This window comes from Eurosta solidaginis, chromosome 3 (assembly GCF_040869045.1).
Source record: "Eurosta solidaginis isolate ZX-2024a chromosome 3, ASM4086904v1, whole genome shotgun sequence".
In the NCBI taxonomy this organism is placed as follows: domain Eukaryota; kingdom Metazoa; phylum Arthropoda; class Insecta; order Diptera; family Tephritidae; genus Eurosta; species Eurosta solidaginis.
Window position 1 is genome coordinate 85,892,918 of NC_090321.1, and position 6,506 is coordinate 85,899,423.

Sequence of the window (6,506 nt, forward strand, 5' to 3'; positions counted from 1 at the left end):
AGACATTTTTGTTTGATTTTTTTATTGTCTCCTCAGGCCCAGGCAAAAAATCATTATCAATATTCATTGCTTTTGAAATTCGGCTTAAAATTTGCACATGTAACAACTAAAGACTCTCCTGAATTAAAAAAAAACTGTCTTAGTACCTCTAAATCGCGGGCCCCCTGAGAAACACATTTTTGTTTGATGTTTTTATTGTCTCCTCAGGCCCAGGCAAAAAATCATTATCAATATTCGTTGCTTTTGAAATTCGGCTTAAAATTTGCACATGGAACAAATAAAGACTCTCCTGAATTAAAAAAAAAAAACGTCTTAGTACCTCTAAATCGCGGGCCCCCTGAGAAACAAATTTTTGTTTGACATTTTTATTGTCTCCTCAGGTCCAGGCAAAAAATCATTATCAATATTCGTTGCTTTTGAAATTCGGCTTAAAATTTGCACATGGAACAACTAAAGACTCTCCTGAATTAAAAAAAAAAAATCTTAGTACCTCTAAATCGCGGGCCCCCTGAGAAACACATTTTTGTTTGATATTTTTATTGTCTCCTCAGGCCCAGTCAAAAATCATTATCAATATTCATTGCTTTTGAAATTCGGCTTAAAATTTGCACATGAACAAATAAAGACTCTCCTGAATTAAAAAAAAATGTCTTAGTACCTCTAAATCGCGGGCCCCCTGAGAAACACATTTTTGTTTGATGTTTTTATTGTCTCCTCAGCCCCAGACAAAAAATCATTATCAATATTCGTTGCTTTTGAAATTCGGCTTAAAATTCGCACATGGAACAACTAAAGACTCTCCTGAATTAAAAAAAAATCTTAGTACCTCTAAATCGCGGGCTCCCTGAGAAAGACATTTTTGTTTGATTTTTTTATTGTCTCCTCAGGCCCAGGCAAAAAATCATTATCAATATTCATTGCTTTTGAAATTCGGCTTAAAATTTGCACATGTAACAACTAAAGACTCTCCTGAATTAAAAAAAAACTGTCTTAGTACCTCGAAATCGCGGGCCGCCTGAGAAACACATTTTTGTTTGATGTTTTTATTGTCTCCTCAGGCCCAGGCAAAAAATCATTATCAATATTCGTTGCTTTTGAAATTCGGCTTAAAATTTGCACATGGAACAAATAAAGACTCTCCTGAATTAAAAAAAAAAAACGTCTTAGTACCTCTAAATCGCGGGCCCCCTGAGAAACAAATTTTTGTTTGACATTTTTATTGTCTCCTCAGGTCCAGGCAAAAAATCATTATCAATATTCGTTGCTTTTGAAATTCGGCTTAAAATTTGCACATGGAACAACTAAAGACTCTCCTGAATTAAAAAAAAAAATCTTAGTACCTCTAAATCGCGGGCCCCCTGAGAAACACATTTTTGTTTGATATTTTTATTGTCTCCTCAGGCCCAGTCAAAAATCATTATCAATATTCGTTGCTTTTGAAATTCGGCTTAAAATTCGCACATGGAACAACTAAAGACTCTCCTGAATTAAAAAAAAATCTTAGTACCTCTAAATCGCGGGCTCCCTGAGAAAGACATTTTTGTTTGATTTTTTTATTGTCTCCTCAGGCCCAGGCAAAAAATCATTATCAATATTCATTGCTTTTGAAATTCGGCTTAAAATTTGCACATGTAACAACTAAAGACTCTCCTGAATTAAAAAAAAACTGTCTTAGTACCTCTAAATCGCGGGCCCCCTGAGAAACACATTTTTGTTTGATGTTTTTATTGTCTCCTCAGGCCCAGGCAAAAAATCATTATCAATATTCGTTGCTTTTGAAATTCGGCTTAAAATTTGCACATGGAACAAATAAAGACTCTCCTGAATTAAAAAAAAAAAACGTCTTAGTACCTCTAAATCGCGGGCCCCCTGAGAAACAAATTTTTGTTTGACATTTTTATTGTCTCCTCAGGTCCAGGCAAAAAATCATTATCAATATTCGTTGCTTTTGAAATTCGGTTTAAAATTCGCACATGGAACAACTAAAGACTCTCCTGAATTTAAAAAAAATGTCTTAGTGCCTCTAAATCGCGGGCCCCCTGAGAAACACATTTTTGTTTGAGGTTTTTATTGTCTCCTCAGGCCCAGGCAAAAAATCATTATCAATATTCGTTGCTTTTGAAATTCGGCTTAAAATTTGCACATGGAACAAATAAAGACTCTCCTGAATTAAAAAAAAAAAACGTCTTAGTACCTCTAAATCGCGGGCCCCCTGAGAAACAAATTTTTGTTTGACATTTTTATTGTCTCCTCAGGTCCAGGCAAAAAATCATTATCAATATTCGTTGCTTTTGAAATTCGGCTTAAAATTTGCACATGGAACAACTAAAGACTCTCCTGAATTAAAAAAAAAAATCTTAGTACCTCTAAATCGCGGGCCCCCCGAGAAACACATTTTTGTTTGATGTTTTTATTGTCTCCTCAGGCCCAGGCAAAAAATCATTATCAATATTCGTTGATTTTGAAATTCGGCTTAAAATTTGCACATGGAACAACTAAAGACTCTCCTGAATTAAAAAAAAAAACGTCTTAGTACCTCTAAATCGCGGCCCCCCTGAGAAACACATTTTTGTTTGATATTTTTATTGTCTCCTCAGGTCCAGGCAAAAAATCATTATCAATATTCGTTGCTTTCGAAATTCGGCTTAAAATTTGCACATGGAACAACTAAAGACTCTCCTGAATTAAAAAAAAACGTCTTAGTACCTCTAAATCGCGGGCCCCCTGAGAAACACATTTTTGTTTGATATCTTTATTGTCTCCTGAGGTCCAGGCAAAAATCATTATCAATATTCGTTGCTTTTGAAATTCGGCTTAAAATTTGCACATGGAACAACTAAAGACTCTCCTGAATTAAAAAAAAAATCTTAGTACCTATAAATCGCGGGCCCCCGAGAAACACATTTTTGTTTGATGTTTTTATTGTCTCCTCTGGCCCAGGCAAAAAATCATTATCAATATTTTGTTGATTTTGAAATTCGGCTTAAAATTTGCACATGGAACAACTAAAGACTCTCCTGAATTAAAAAAAAAACGTCTTAGTACCTCTAAATCGCGGGCCCCCTGAGAAACACATTTTTGTTTGATATTTTTATTGTCTCCTCAGGTCCAGGCAAAAAATCATTATCAATATTCGTTGCTTTCGAAATTCGGCTTAAAATTTGCACATGGAAACTAAAGACTCTCCTGAATTAAAAAAAAAATCTTAGTACCTCCAAATCGCGGGCCCCCTGAGAAACACATTTTTGTTTGATGTTTTTATTGTCTCCTCAGGCCCAGGCAAAAAATCATTATCAATATTCGTTGCTTTTGAAATTCGGCTTAAAATTTGCACATGGAACAAATAAAGACTCTCCTGAATTAAAAAAAAATCTTAGTACCTCTAAATCGCGGGCCCCTGAGAAACACATTTTTGTTTGATATTTTTATTGTCTCCTCAGGCCCAGTCAAAAATCATTATCAATATTCATTGCTTTTGAAATTCGGCTTAAAATTTGCACATGTAACAACTAAAGACTCTCCTGAATTAAAAAAAAAATGCCTTAGTACCTCTAAATCGCGGACCCCCTGAGAAACACATTTTTGTTTGATGTTTTTATTGTCTCCTCAGGCCCAGACAAAAAATCATTATCAATATTCGTTGCTTTTGAAATTCGGCTAAAAATTCGCACATGGAACAACTAAAGACTTTCCTGAATTAAAAAAAAAAAATTTCCTAGTACCTCTAAATCGCGGGCCCCCTGAGAAACACATTTTTGTTTGATGTTTTTATTGTCTCCTCAGGCCCAGACAAAAAATCATTATCAATATTCGTTGCTTTTGAAATTCGGCTTAAAATTCGCACATGGAACAACTAAAGACTCTCCTGAATTAAAAAAAAAATGTCTTAGTACCTCTAAATCGCGGGCCCCCTGAGAAACAAAATTTTGTTTGATATTTTTATTGTCTCCTCAGGCCCAGGCAAAAAATCATTATGAATATTCATTGCTTTTGAAATTCGGCTTAAAATTTGCACATGTAACAACTAAAGACTCTCCAGAATTAAAGAAAATCTTACTACCTCTAAATCGCGGGCCCCCTGAGAAACACATTTTTGTTTGATGTTTTTATTGTCTCCTCAGGCCCAGGCAAAAAATCATTATCAATATTCATTGCTTTGAAATTCGGCTTAAAATTTGCACATGGAACAACAAAGACTCTCCTGAATTAAAAAAAAATTTTAGTACGTCTAAATCTGGGGCCCCCCGAGAAACACATTTTTGTTTGATGTTTTTATTGTCTCCTCAGGCCCAGGCAAAAAATCATTATCAATATTCGTTGATTTTGAAATTCGGCTTAAAATTTGCACATGGAACAACTAAAGGCTCTCCTGAATTAAAAAAAAAAACGTCTTAGTACCTCTAATCGCGGGCCCCCTGAGAAACACATTTTTGTTTGATGTTTTTATTGTCTCCTCAGGCCCAGGCAAAAAATCATTATCAATATTCGTTGCTTTTGAAATTCGGCTTAAATTTGCACATGGAACAACTAAAGACTCTCCTGAATTAAAAAAAAAACGTCTTAGTACCTCTAAATCGCGGGCCCCCTGAGAAACACATTTTTGTTTGATATCTTTATTGTCTCCTGAGGTCCAGGCAAAAATCATTATCAATATTCGTTGCTTTTGAAATTCGGCTTAAAATTTGCACATGGAACAACTAAAGACTCTCCTGAATTAAAAAAAAAATCTTAGTACCTATAAATCGCGGGCCCCCGAGAAACACATTTTTGTTTGATGTTTTTATTGTCTCCTCTGGCCCAGGCAAAAAATCATTATCAATATTTTGTTGATTTTGAAATTCGGCTTAAAATTTGCACATGGAACAACTAAAGACTCTCCTGAATTAAAAAAAAAACGTCTTAGTACCTCTAAATCGCGGGCCCCCTGAGAAACACATTTTTGTTTGATATTTTTATTGTCTCCTCAGGTCCAGGCAAAAAATCATTATCAATATTCGTTGCTTTCGAAATTCGGCTTAAAATTTGCACATGGAACAACTAAAGACTCTCCTGAATTAAAAAAAAAATCTTAGTACCTCCAAATCGCGGGCCCCCTGAGAAACACATTTTTGTTTGATGTTTTTATTGTCTCCTCAGGCCCAGGCAAAAAATCATTATCAATATTCGTTGCTTTTGAAATTCGGCTTAAAATTTGCACATGGAACAAATAAAGACTCTCCTGAATTAAAAAAAAATCTTAGTACCTCTAAATCGCGGGCCCCCTGAGAAACACATTTTTGTTTGATATTTTATTGTCTCCTCAGGCCCAGTCAAAAATCATTATCAATATTCATTGCTTTTGAAATTCGGCTTAAAATTTGCACATGTAACAACTAAAGACTCTCCTGAATTAAAAAAAAAATGCCTTAGTACCTCTAAATCGCGGACCCCCTGAGAAACACATTTTTGTTTGATGTTTTTATTGTCTCCTCAGGCCCAGACAAAAAATCATTATCAATATTCGTTGCTTTTGAAATTCGGCTAAAATTCGCACATGGAACAACTAAAGACTTTCCTGAATTAAAAAAAAAAAAATTTCCTAGTACCTCTAAATCGCGCGGCCCCTGAGAAACACATTTTTGTTTGATGTTTTATTGTCTCCTCAGGCCCAGACAAAAAATCATTATCAATATTCGTTGCTTTTGAAATTCGGCTTAAAATTCGCACATGGAACAACTAAAGACTCTCCTGAATTAAAAAAAAAATGTCTTAGTACCTCTAAATCGCGGGCCCCCTGAGAAACAAAATTTTGTTTGATATTTTTATTGTCTCCTCAGGCCCAGGCAAAAAATCATTATGAATATTCATTGCTTTTGAAATTCGGCTTAAAATTTGCACATGTAACAACTAAAGACTCTCCAGAATTAAAGAAAATCTTACTACCTCTAAATCGCGGGCCCCCTGAGAAACACATTTTTGTTTGATGTTTTTATTGTCTCCTCAGGCCCAGGCAAAAAATCATTATCAATATTCATTGCTTTTGAAATTCGGCTTAAAATTTGCACATGGAACAACAAAGACTCTCCTGAATTAAAAAAAAAATTTTAGTACGTCTAAATCTGGGGCCCCCCGAGAAACACATTTTTGTTTGATGTTTTTATTGTCTCCTCAGGCCCAGGCAAAAAATCATTATCAATATTCGTTGATTTTGAAATTCGGCTTAAAATTTGCACATGGAACAACTAAAGGCTCTCCTGAATTAAAAAAAAAAAACGTCTTAGTACCTCTAATCGCGGGCCCCTGAGAAACACATTTTTGTTTGATGTTTTTATTGTCTCCTCAGGCCCAGGCAAAAAATCATTATCAATATTCGTTGCTTTTGAAATTCGGCTTAAAATTTGCACATGGAACAACTAAAGACTCTCCTGAATTAAAAAAAAAACGTCTTAGTACCTCTAAATCGCGGGCCCCCTGAGAAACACATTTTTGTTTGATATTTTTATTGTCTCTTCAGGTCCAGGCAAAAA